General features: G+C 40.4%; 7 non-coding genes across 7 annotated transcripts; all 7 read left to right on the plus strand.

Annotated features, from left to right (window-relative positions):
- The first annotated feature begins 64 nt into the window (after window positions 1–64).
- Trnay-gua lies at window positions 65–168 on the plus strand. The gene is made up of 2 exons: window positions 65–101; window positions 133–168. It is a non-coding gene; the product is annotated as a tRNA-Tyr (tRNA).
- An 89-nt stretch (window positions 169–257) lies between these two features.
- Window positions 258–361, plus strand: Trnay-gua. Its single transcript has 2 exons — window positions 258–294; window positions 326–361. It is a non-coding gene; the product is annotated as a tRNA-Tyr (tRNA).
- Window positions 362–450: 89 nt separating this feature from the next.
- Trnay-gua lies at window positions 451–554 on the plus strand. The gene is made up of 2 exons: window positions 451–487; window positions 519–554. It is a non-coding gene; the product is annotated as a tRNA-Tyr (tRNA).
- Window positions 555–643: 89 nt separating this feature from the next.
- On the plus strand, window positions 644–747 carry Trnay-gua. The gene is made up of 2 exons: window positions 644–680; window positions 712–747. It is a non-coding gene; the product is annotated as a tRNA-Tyr (tRNA).
- An 89-nt stretch (window positions 748–836) lies between these two features.
- On the plus strand, window positions 837–940 carry Trnay-gua. The gene is made up of 2 exons: window positions 837–873; window positions 905–940. It is a non-coding gene; the product is annotated as a tRNA-Tyr (tRNA).
- An 89-nt stretch (window positions 941–1,029) lies between these two features.
- On the plus strand, window positions 1,030–1,133 carry Trnay-gua. Its single transcript has 2 exons — window positions 1,030–1,066; window positions 1,098–1,133. It is a non-coding gene; the product is annotated as a tRNA-Tyr (tRNA).
- An 820-nt stretch (window positions 1,134–1,953) lies between these two features.
- Window positions 1,954–2,046, plus strand: Trnay-gua. Its single transcript has 2 exons — window positions 1,954–1,990; window positions 2,011–2,046. It is a non-coding gene; the product is annotated as a tRNA-Tyr (tRNA).
- The last annotated feature ends 11,336 nt before the right edge of the window (window positions 2,047–13,382 follow it).

A 13,382-nucleotide genomic window follows, 5' to 3' on the forward strand; every position in this document is an offset into this window, starting at 1 on the left:
AATATTTCTCCAATTGCTCCTAGTTTAAAATAATATTTAATTTCAGTGCGTTGGAAGTCACATCCCTTCGATAGCTCAGTTGGTAGAGCGGTGGACTGTAGTTGTTTGGATGATTGTGGAAAGAAGGAAGACATCCATAGGTCGCTGGTTCAAATCCGGCTCGAAGGAATATTTTTACAAAAATATTCGACAAAATATTTCTCCAATTGCTCCTAGTTTAAAATAATATTTAATTTCAGTGCGTTGGAAGTCACATCCCTTCGATAGCTCAGTTGGTAGAGCGGTGGGCTGTAGTTGTTTGGATGATTAGGGGAGAAAAAGAGACATCCATAGGTCGCTGGTTCAAATCCGGCTCGAACGAATATTTTTACAAAAATATTCGACCAAACATTTCTCCAATTGCTCCTAGTTTAAAATAATATTTAATTTCAGTGCTTTGGAAGTCACATCCCTTCGATAGCTCAGTTGGTAGAGCGGTGGACTGTAGTTGTTTGGATGATTGTGGGAAGAAAGGAGACATCCATAGGTCGCTGGTTCAAATCCGGCTCGAAGGAATATTTTTACAAAAATATTCGACAAAATATTTCTCCAATTGCTCCTAGTTTAAAATAATATTTAATTTCAGTGCTTTGGAAGTCACATCCCTTCGATAACTCAGTTGGTAGAGCGGTGGACTGTAGTTGTTTAGATGATTAGGGGAGAAAAAGAGACATCCATAGGTCGCTGGTTCAAATCCGGCTCGAAGGAATATTTTTACAAAAATATTCGACAAAATATTTCTCCAATTGCTCCTAGTTTAAAATAATATTTAATTTCAGTGCGTTGGAAGTCACATCCCTTCGATAGCTCAGTTGGTAGAGCGGTGGGCTGTAGTTGTTTGGATGATTAGGGGAGAAAAAGAGACATCCATAGGTCGCTGGTTCAAATCCGGCTCGAACGAATATTTTTACAAAAATATTCGACCAAACATTTCTCCAATTGCTCCTAGTTTAAAATAATATTTAATTTCAGTGCGTTGGAAGTCACATCCCTTCGATGGCTCAGTTGGTAGAGCGGTGGACTGTAGTTGTTTGGATGATTGTGGAAAGAAGGAAGACATCCATAGGTCGCTGGTTCAAATCCGGCTCGAAGGAATATTCTTACAAAAATATTCGACCAAACATTTCTCCAATTGCTCCTAGTTTAAAATAATATTTAATTTCACTACGTTGCAAGTCACATCCCTTCGATGGTTCACTTGGTAGAGCGGTGGACTGTTTAAAAGTAGCTTTTTTATTACACATTTTTCCTACAAATAAAAACAGATATTTTTTTGATAACCTGAACAGAAAAATTTATTAATACCGTATGTGTAAATACTCTATTGCGATGCTAGTTATTACATGTGTAGTAGTTAGTATCATTTTATTGCTTCCCCTTAGGGTTACAAGCCCTCCTTATCTTACACTCTTCTCTACAAACCTTCCTTAACCTAACTTATTACATGTGTAGTATAGTGTAGCATTAGCAGAAGTAAGGTATGCAATCTAATAGGTTATGTTTCTTGTAAGTAGGGACTACTGAAGAAGACTGTACACGAGAATTAATTGCAAACTTGTTATCTAGTTATATACATTTTTGTAATAATTGTTATTTGTATAAATAAACAAACTTAAGAGAGAGAGGTGGACTGTAGTTGTTTAGATGATTAGGGGAAAAAAAGAAAATATCCATAGGTCGTTGGTTCAAATCCGGCTCGAAGGAATTAATTTTGCAATCGTTAATTTTGCAATCGATTGTGTTTTTCCAAAATTTCGTTATATTAATTTTTTCCCCCCCGTATATAAGTATCTATACAAGGGTAAATGTTGTTAATCTTTTTCTTTGTTTAAAGTTTCTTAATTGAATTGGTTAATTATTATATTGTGAAGTGTTAAGCATATCTAGAAACTTTAAGCAGCTTCATTCACCGATCCTTCGATAGCTCAGTTGGTAGAGCGGTGGACTGTAGAGGTTTTATACGTAAGAGATATCCATAGGTCGCTGGTTCGAATCCGGCTCGAAGGAAATTTCTTTTTTATTCGTGAATAAACGTTTTTCTCGATCATGTGTCTCTGTACTATCTTCGCTAGATCGATAATTAAATTATTTGTTAGCGATTTATTTTTAACCCCTCAACGCTCATATTTTCCGGGTCAACCAACAATGATCAGTTTTCTTTATTGGATTTGTTTCTAAAAATACGGTTTTTGTTAATTACAATGGTTGTATCTAACGTATAATTTGAAGGAAAATATATAAATTAAAGAAATATTATTTTTCAAAGCAGTCAGATTCGGGCATGAACCTTAAGGGGTTAAACGAGAGTTTTATTTATTTTAACGATAGAATTATATGTAAATATCTAAAGAATTGATTTATATCTTTAATAAAAATCTGATATATCCATATCTATATTTATTATCCTATTTAATAATAATATTTATTTTAATTAGATTATTATATCCATATCTAATAATCTAATATAAATTTATATTCTTTGATAAAAGATTTATTTTTTAATTTAAGCGTGTTCCAAAACGAGAGTACTGAACTACTATTGTATATTAAATTATTTTAAATTTAATTTTACTTAATCTCGTCTACAATTTTGTTTTGGTTAGAGTAACACAGTTATAGGCAGAGTTGCTTTCGAAATTTGAAAGTGGCCATTTTGTTAAACGGAATCCAGCGCCCGTGGTACGTATCAAGGTCACTCAAGGTCATACCGTTAATAAACACGTTTGAAAGCTCGTTCAACGTTGAAATTCAAAGATGCCTCCGTGACTCGTAAACACGATATAAAGTTCGATGTTGACAAACAACGAGCACGCGTCCTTGAAAAATTAAACTTCGATAAAGCATTCGGGGAACGAATAAGACGAGCGTATCGAATATCAAGGACTCTGCTTCGAACTTTGAAAACGACTCCACGAAAAAATTACGAACGGAATTTTGCTTTTCTTCTTGTCTACACTGTTCTGCTCAACATAGAAATGTTTAAAACCATACGATATAGTTATCTATTAAAGAGAATACAAAAATTCAAAGTATAAGATGCTTTTTCACGCGAAAAACGTCGAAAAAATCGGTTTTTGATTTTTCCTACTACGGCGCACCCTACCAAAAAATCTGAAAAAATTCAGGGAGATAACCAATGACAATACGCATGTACAGTAATTATAGAAATGTAGTGTCTCGAAAGCTTCAATACGAAATCCGTATTTTTCTGTGTTTTTTTGCGTTTTCAATTTTTCACACCTAGGATTTGGAATCGAAAAATCGAAAAAAATTCTCAAACACGTATCTCAATAACCACAATGCACCAGATTTTTTTCATAATTTTTCTACTCGATTAAATAGGGGAAATAGGCAGAAGTTCGTTAATCCGAATTTTCTCAATAACTACCCTTCCAAACAAGATAGAGGGTTAAAATTTGGCACAGAACGTTTTTTCTTGATGCTCTATCGATGGATCCATCGTATGTCACATTTCGTTCAAGGGCACATTTCACCCCCTTATTCGGCTATACCCTTTGGAGGTTAGGTCTTTCGACGTAACCTGAATTAGGTTAACCAGCAGTAGCAGTCGACGACGAGAGAAACCGACGTTTGTCGAGATGATCGAATCGACTGGATCGGTCTCTCTACTCCGGTGGAAGGGATATTTCAATTAGCACCGAGCAGATTAGTTACGCGCTCGAAAGGAGAGGGCAAATAATCCGGCGATGGTATTCGATTTCCATCATCCGGTGACCTAATAGGAGTCAATTTCACCCGGCTCCCATTTCTTTCGGGAGGCGTGCCGCATACGGCGGTCAAAAGTATCTAAATTGAAATTCCGTAATGGCTACGCGATGCGGTTGTCGTTGACTTTCGTGCGGTGGCTCGCGAGCCAGCACGAGTTCTCGACGTGTTCCATATCTCGCGATAATCGACTATCGACGAAGGGTCAAGCTCGATCAATTGCCTCGTTAACCCCTTAACCTACAACTACGTGTGAGACACGTAGTCTTCTATTCGGACCAAAACTGATTACCACGGGCCTGGCTCGTAGTACATCGGTCGGGCCAAATGTAAATACTACGGGCATGGCTCGTGGTACATCGTGCGCGTTTAGTACAACTTAGGACCGATTTGCCGTACCGCGAAATGACTCGAAGGCTGCGCGATCTTGTTGACGCATTGGGCCCAGGCTGTTGAAACATAAAGGTTAAGGGGTTAACTCACCGAGCGCCACTGTCGCGCAGGTCCGATCGACGACCAGCACTGGACGTGCGTTAAACGCGTATTGGCGTTCAAAATTGTAAGGCATTGAGAAAAGGCAAAAAAATCATCTCCAGTCACGATTATATATGTCTGGAGTATTCAGTTTTGGCCATAGGTTCTTCGAACTCATGGTGTTTATTATACAGAGATAATAGTTAGAGCTAGGGTGAGCTGCTCTTCACTCTCTCCTTTCTTCTACGGGTGAAGCCACAGTCTAGTAACAGATCTCTCAGGGAACAGAACGGAACTCTAAGATATACCTTTACGTAGTATTTAATAAAAGTAAATTCTACCATTAATTATCGTTGTTTCGATCAAATCGTACACGTCTAATAGCCCTACCTTTTCCAAGAGGTCCTGTTGGAGTCCAAGGAAGAACACGAGTCAGTGGCGTAGACTGGTTTGATATCGACGGGCTCACAGTTTCGACTGAACACAAGAAGACCCTCTATTATTCTATTTATCGGTTCGTAGTAAGAGGGGAAGGGGAGCCGGATGACTAGTAGGACACGGATGAGTCCTGGTGTTGACGAATAAGACCGTGTCCCAGTGTTTACAATCTAAGGTACACTGACTTTGCACGGCCTTAACCCCTTAACCTACGATTTATGTTTCAACAGCCTGGTCCCAAAGCGTCAACAAGATCGCGCAGCCTTCGAGTCATTTCGCGGTTCGGCAAATCGGTCCTAAGTTGTACTAAACGCGCACGATGTACCACGAGCTATGCCCGTAGTATTTACATTTGGCCCGACCGATGTACTACGAGCCAGGCCCGTGGTAATCAGTTTTGGTCCGAATAGAAGACTACGTGTCTCACACGTAGTTGTAGGTTAAGGGGTTAAGGTATGATTCCACTGAGGGAACACTATGCCACTTGTAACATGCCACATGTCGTTCGGTAACACTGCGCGACCTGTACCATGCTACTTTGTCATTAACTGACGACATTGCTCGACATGTTCAATCTTGTCGATTCGACAAAACAATATCAAATAATCAAGCATTTCTTTATTCCGGAAAGGAAACAAATGAACGTGTAGCAAATACACATGTCAAGTGTCCATATAACGTCGATTTCATGTTGCATGCGTCGTAATCGCATGCGACATGTTGCCTAAATGTTGCCTTAATTAAATTGTGTTTCGTTGCATGCGTCATTGCCGCATGCTACATGTTGCCTCGGTCGAATCACGCCTTTACTCAACGATGTGACTCCAGGGGAAAAATACCATGATCCATGCGTGTCATCCATAATCAGATTATCGGGAGAATCTTTTAACCTACTTGTTAGGAAATCGGAGGAAGCGAGTGGCTAAGACGGGCCACATGCGTTTCGTCAACGCACGACCCCTCTCAAGGAAAAGTTCCTTGAGAGCAGGGGTGTCGTAAAAGAAACAAACGGTCACACTGACGAAGGCACCCGCCTCAGGCTAGAAGAAATTCAAGTCATTCTTGTAGCGACCATCGCATTGCACGGAGCAAATAAAGAACCAAGTTTTATTTTGAAAACGCCCACAATCATTTATCCTTGATTTCTTACATACTTGTTCTTTTAAATTGTAGAATCGTAGGATATTGAGACGTGTATTTGATCAGGGAATCGTGTGCGTTAGACGCCCATAGGCGTTCAGGGTGTACAGATAGCAATATAAAAATGTGTGGCGATAAAAATTGACGATGTTTACCGGAGAAACGTCTATTAATACGGAACGCGGCGTCTCAGGGTCGGGTTGACACTGACACTGCCATTGTATCTACGAAGACCGCGGCGTATCGATCAGATAGGTCATCGGGACCAATCGACGACGAGACCATCCAATCGAAACAGAAACGACGTCGACGATTTGCGACAATAATATGTAAGCAACCTTTAGGTTTGTAATGAAGGAATGCGGTTATATTATGCGAGAGTTTCGATCGAAGGCATTGCCGACTATGTGTGTGTCTTTCGTGTGAAGTATGCATTAGAAGTTGTTCATTTTATTAGTCAATCGTTTGTTAATAATAATTTAGTTAGTTACGTTCGAGCCAAGACATTGAATTTAGATATTAAAGGGAAAATATCTTACAAATAATTCTTCTTAATTTCGCTTCTTTGGATTCGAATTTGCCTCGAAATAATTGGTGACTAAATAACAAAATGTTTCAAGCAGCTACCGGTCAGCAAATCGATTCTAAATTAATTTTATTCAGGATATTATGAAAGAAGAGTAAGAATTAGCGAATAGGTGAAAATAATAAAATGAAAAGGTCCTCCAATCGAAACAGAGACGTCGTCGACGAACGATTTGCGACGATAATTGTTGGGAACCGGGTAAGAAACTCGTAGACTGTCGGTATATTACAGGTATAATATATTTCGCAGTGGTTTCTAATATTACTCGGTTACAGCAACTAAAATTCTACGATAAGACTAAACGAGGAATGACGTGACGTGAACTGATCGTATTCGAATTCGTACTGAATCCCTGCCCCTATGTTTTGACTCCTATATATATATATTCTATATTCTGGTAAATCGATGGGGAAGGGCGAGCCCTTAGCGACGGAGGTGATGGAAGATGATCTTTGCACGAAATTGTACTTTGAGCGACTTAGTCAGTGCAGCATGTTGACTAAGATGTTTTTGCGGAATTCGGCTATTTGACGGCAGAGTATTGTGACTCAGGATAGATACAGATAGTAAACAGAGGACTGGTCTTCCAACATAATAATTCTTCTTAATTTCACTTCTTTGGATTCGAATTTGCCTCGAAATAATTGCTGACTAAATAAAAAAATGTTCCCTCCACTATCGGTCAGCAAATCGATTCTAAATTAATTTTATTCAGAATATTATGAGAGAAGAGTAAGAATTAGCGAAAATAATAAAATGAAAAGGTCCTCCAGGTTTTTCCAATTATAATTACAAATTCACCGATCATTTCTACGGCGAATAAGACACAAAAGAAGAAGGTAAAAGCGTTTCGAACTGTAGGAGATCCTGTCGAAGGAGTCTCAGTCGGCCTTGCCACGGCGCCGAGGTACGCAGCTTTCTCTACTTTCGCTTGCGCGAGATTTTCAGCCCGGCAGCTGGTTGTTCCGAACACGGTATATTATTATAGAAGGTTCATCTTTTAAGCTAATAACAAAAAAAATTGATTTTTTGATCATTCTACAGCGGTGTAACCCCTCGATCGTAGGAGGAAACGATTGCATCAGCGGAATCGCGAAGATACGATCCTGCTGTATAAATAAAATCTCAGTTAGTCCTATTGTTGCGAGTAAAATGGACAAAAATGTATTTATTTAAACAACGACGACACTATACAAGAGATACGAACAATTATAAGCCGCTGATTAAAACGAGGACGATTTTTTCTCTTTCTCCTCTCACAAGGGGAGGTCATACCCTGTCAACCTGGGATTTCAACCAAATTTGGCAGAGTTGTTGGGGCTGATGTCCAAACGCAATCTGTAAAATACTAGACGTTTATGGCCAGCCATTTTGTTAAAAAATGGCCTTAAAGTTTAAAATCTCGAAGTTGTCCGATCGACGTTTTTTTTTTTTTAAATTGTAGGTCTCGAAGAGGGGAACACAAAAGTGTCAGTGAGACACGTCTTCCAGCTCACATTTGTTTTAATACTCTTTCTCTCGATCCTTGATTCGTACTACCTGTTAGACTCACTCTCTCAACCATGAAACACATATTCTCTAAGATACATCGCCATGCTCACTTACAAAAATAAACACTAGATATACAAATAAAGTTCACTTTCTTATCTATGATAACTATATTACCACAATTGTGTGCTGATTATTACGTTCCAAATTTGTTGGATGACCAACCTCCTTATCAACGTATATTCTGGCTCATCGCCTCTTAGTCGCCTAGATGACAAGCCCTTGCTCATTTTGTCAACAAGGGTAAAGTTCACCTAGGTTCGTCATACCCCTTTTTCCTTTCTTCGGTTTTAGTATATAAGATTTCGAAAGTAGGCAAGAAGCAGCATTACATTCTTGACTGTCGGACTGTCAGGCGGCTCGTTTTAATGTCCGCCATTGTTCAGGGTCGGTACAGCGAGCGGGTTTATGATACGTACGTGACTTTACGCTATTTTTGAGGATTAGGCCTTCAAGACATTTTTACTTGATAAATTAGGATATGGTCGTTAAGGAATCTCCAAACTCTACACGGGACTTGGAATCCTTGGAGCTCTTCCTTGCCTCAATAGCGATTGACGTATCGTAAACCCGCGTTGGCGCACAGCTGCGGACCACCGCTGCACCGGGGTCTCGCGGTCGTTGGGTATTTCCCAAAAAATTAATAACAACGCAGCGTTCTCGCTCACTCCTGCATGGTCTACCTGGACACTGGACGGCAGGGTGGGCGGGAATGTTGCTAATTGTTAGGAACCGCCCTGCCAAGGTGACGACGATGAGGATTGGTTTGACCAATCCTCCCTCCGGTAGGCAATGTTCGTCGTTGTCACCTTGGCAGGGGAAACCGAGGCTTCCTTATGGGAAAATTCAGGACTTTTCGTCAGATTACTCTTGGACAAGTAACTTGATCACTAGTTAGTCTCCGCACGAAGACATTCTGCGTATCAGAAGCACCAGCTTCTGAGGGTTCAACTAAGGGTTAGGAGCACAGAGTGGCTGTGCGATAAGCACGACCACGAACAACGATTGTTCTACCATAAGAATTGTTCGTGGCCGAAACAGCCATTGTTTGCCTCAAATATACATATATTCATTGTTGGATGACCAATAGGTCAAAGATCGATACGTCATCGTCTGTTAGTCACAAGGCTCGTTAGTCACTAGGTCTAAGGGTCCTCCTCCCCTACTATTGATAAGACATATATATACCCGGCCCGCAGGGCCCAGGGGCCCAGAGTTGCACAAGAAGTCTGCTGGTGTTAACGTCTTGCCAAAAAGTCAAATTCCGCTGCAAATTCCGTCATTCTTAATAGTTGAGTTCGGCGTGAGTTCAATGTAAATGAATAAACTCTTACTATACAAAAGGAGCATTACTTGACCACCCGGATTCCAACATCATATATCACCCGCGTATTAATTTCTCCAACCCGGACTTCAACAAATTGTTTTAAATTAATTTTTCGACCATCTTGGCACGAACCAAAAAATCATCGAGGGAGAGAAAAGTGTAATTGAGATTTTTATAAGGTACTTTGGAGGTTCGACGATCATCGCGTCGAGGAATAGTGGAGTCGATATAAAATACGGTCATCGTTACGATGTTTCCGTTTCCCAAGGATATACGCGACCGAGATTCTAGAATTTATTTGCAACATTTACCGATTGCCTCCGCAATGCGTGGGCGCGCGAGTCATCCCGCGATACGTTCGAAACAATTGACGAATTTTTTTCCTTGCACAGTTTGCAGCTGTGGACGAAGGAACGCGAATTCTGTTTCACTTTTTAGGAGACGATATTCTCAGATTTAGTAACCCACGAGAAACGGATTTAACGTATATTCGATTTAATATAGTTGAACCGTTACAACGACCTCGTAAAGTTCTTCCTGTGCGTTTTTACTGGGGTCAATCGAGGCACTTTGCATTTTGAACCACGGCCAAACCGATGCAACTTGAGAATTATGCGAATTTCTCGTCGAGACTTGTCCCCCGTCCAAGCCGTACATTATTTTATGCAACGTTCTTTAGTATCTGAAATGGGGGCGTTTGATCGAAAGTTGACTCGCGGGAAAATCGAAACGATCGTTTCTTTTTCCCCGAAAACGAGTTGCACTTTTGCGCTCGTTCTCCAGGTACAGCGAAAACTCGATGAATCTACTCTAGGTCCGGTGTTCTACGACTAACTCATAAGTAGACTGCGAATGTTTATGCATTTATGGGAAATTTTAATTTTCAAAAAACCACAGAATTCAGTTAATATGCAAGAATATAAGAAATACTTAAAATAAGGCACGAATTATTATATCTAGGGATTAAGACAACCCTCTACAAAGCTCCAATTTCCAAAGAGAGAAAGACTCTCAAGTACAATATTTGATCGATTTATATCGTGTTTAGTTTCATTTTAATTAGAAAAATCTCCCCCCACATGATAGTAAAATTTTTATTAAAAAAAAAATAAAAAATAAAAAACTTTCTTCTTGTACAGTAGCGTGGTCACACTGACAGGGACAATTTAAACGAAGATGACGAAGGCAACAAAGATTTTTAAAGAAGAGGTTACACTTCGCCTCGCTGGTTCAAGGGGGATAAAAATGTATCATTTAGGGAACAGCTCTCGAGGACATTTATCGAGTTTTCACTGTGGAGATGGGATTCCCCCGGTCCGCGCCAGGCACCGGGACTGGGATCGTCGCGGAATGGAAACGATGCATAAACGGCGTGGAAAGAAAGGCTGCGTCGGAATGCAATCGTCGCCGGCCTGTTGGTATTTCACGAGGTTGCCCCGCGGTTTTTCCATCTCGCGTCCTTTCTTTCTCTCTCTCTAGGCCACGCGGAAAATAACGGCACCCGGTATGCAAAACGCCGCGCGAACCCCGTCGATCGATGACTTACCGATTGCAATTTCATCCCGTTCCACGACGATCCGCGTTCCCCGGGCTACCGTGACATTAAGTGACGTTTTGCTTTCACGATCCACGGGGATCGAGCTCGATCTTTATTCCAGTGGCACCGATCAAATGCACACCCTTTTATATAATACCAATTCACTCGCGCTCCTGTTCGTGGACTACAATATATGTACATACGGTGATTCGCTGTAAATTGAGAGAAGATTTTTAAATTTTATTTATTATTATAGTTTTGGTGTTATTTATATTCACGAAATAGTTTTTTAATATGATAGGCTGGTTATGATCAATTGGAACACCGATAGAGAGGGGTAGTAATATTAAACAGTGAAGAATGTTCAACAATACGACTTTTTTCTCCAGAGTGGTAATAACCCATCTCAAAAAAACTGCATTTGACCCAATGATGTTGCACTTCGATGACCAGACCTTTTTTTTCAACGATTTATTCATAATATATTTACAGTTTATATGTATAGTCTCAACCTAGGTCAACCTTATATAGTCTTTTCTCATGTCTGGTGTTTGAAAGTCCCTGCCTCACTTTGTGGCTCTATCTTTCATTTTGATACAGTATAGACATAGTATCTATTTTTCTATTACAGCTATCACAATGTGACGTCTAAAAATATATAGTTTCTATTAAAGGGGTATCTTTGCTTACAGGAAAATGTATTAAAACCCTGTTTTTGGAGCGAGACTCGAACCAGTATATCCTGCTGACAATTATTACCCTTAATTTAAACCCTTGAATATCTCATTATATAAAAAACTGGACTTCATATCAGTGTTTGGATGAGCAATTGGCCAAATATCGATACAAGTCATCGTCTGGTAGTCACGAGGCTCGTTAGTCACTAGGTCTAAGGGTCCTCCTCCACTAGTATTGCTAAGACATGTAACTCACTCTTTGATAGTTAGCTGGCTCATTTCTTGCTAGCTATCTAGCTCACTCCTTGATAGCTAGCTAGCTCACTCTTTGCTATCTAGCTCACTGCCTTCTAGCTAGCCCACTGCCTGTTAGCTAGCTAGTTCACTGCTGGCTACCTAGCTAGCACACTCCTTGCTAGCTAGTTAACTAGCTCACTCCTTGTTACATGGCTGGCTAGCTCACTCTTTTCTAGCTATCTAGCTCAGTGCCTGCTAACTAGCTAGTTCACTGCTGGCTACCTAGCTAGCTCACTCCTTGCTATAACTAGTTAGCTGGCTCACTCCTTGCTAGCTAGTTGGCTAGCTCACTCCTTTCTAGGTATCTAGCTCACTGCCTGCTAGCTAGCTGGCTCACTCTTTGCTAGCTAGCTGGCTAGGTCACTCCTTGATAGCTAGCTAGTTCGCTCCCTCCTTGCTAGCTAGCTGGCTCACTTCTTGCTAGCTAGCTAGCTCACTCCTTTCTAGCTATCTAGCTCAGTACCTGCTAACTAGTTGACTAGCTCACTCCTTGCTAGCTAGTTGACTAGCTCACTCCTTGTTAGATGACCTGGCTAGCTCACTCCTTGCTAGCTAGCTGACTAGCTCATTCCTTTATAGGTATCTAGCTCACTGCCTGCTAGCTAGCTTGCTAGCTTACTCCTTGCTAGCTAGCTAGTTAGCTCCCTCCTTGCTAGCTAGCTAGCTCACTCCTTGCCAACTAGCTGGCTCACTCCTCGCTAGCTAGCTAGCTAGCTTCTTGCACAAGAAGTCTGCGTTTGTCAACGCCCTGTCCAAGAGTCAAATTCCATAGCAAATTCCGTTATTCTTCATAATTAAGTTCGACGTGAATCCAACATAATTCAATAAACTCTTATAACACAAAAGGAGCATTACTTGACTACCCAGATTCCAACACCAGTTCCAAAAACCACTTTTCTTTTCTACACAACTGTTTTAATAAATCAAAATACTCTACACGAAAGGAGATTTTCCAAATTTCGCTATAATATGCTCATTAAAGACAACAAGCCCTATTTTGACACCTCAGAAGAACTCTATCGATGATTTATAGGATCATTCTTCCAATATGAACGATCGAAACCACTGTTTGGCTTTCCCCAGATGAGACCTATTAGTTTACAAGGATAGATCGTCGATCAGTCTTCCTGAAAATGCTGTTTTCCTACGTGGAACCTGTCCCCGAGTGCGTCTGGATTCCGTTGGTGTCAAATTCATATCGGGGAACATTTATTACAAGGCTTTGCACGTCGCAATGTCTGCTCGTCGTGTACTCCGCGTTTCAGAAATCGGTAATATTTCACTGTCAGAACCTTTTACAGACGCTATCCTTTTCGCGCAACGTTGTTTATCCTTCGAGCCTCTCGGTTTGAATATTTCATTTCCCTCGGTGTAAAATTATTGTAGGAAAAGAATGTTTTCTACGGGTTTTACACCGTCTATTGCGCAAGAAACGTCGCGTGCAAATTGTTACAATCTGTTTCCTTGCAAACCAGCAAGGATGTTCATCTTTTATTTTAAATCAGACGTTCCTGGGACTGAACCACTTTGTTACGGAAATAAATCGAGTCGACGTCTCGATCTTTTGGCAACTGGTCGACAATTTTAATTTAT

Source organism: Colletes gigas, unplaced genomic scaffold (genome assembly GCF_013123115.1).
Source record: "Colletes gigas isolate AHSC1104 unplaced genomic scaffold, ASM1312311v1 Colletes_gigas_Sc00003, whole genome shotgun sequence".
Classification (NCBI taxonomy): domain Eukaryota; kingdom Metazoa; phylum Arthropoda; class Insecta; order Hymenoptera; family Colletidae; genus Colletes; species Colletes gigas.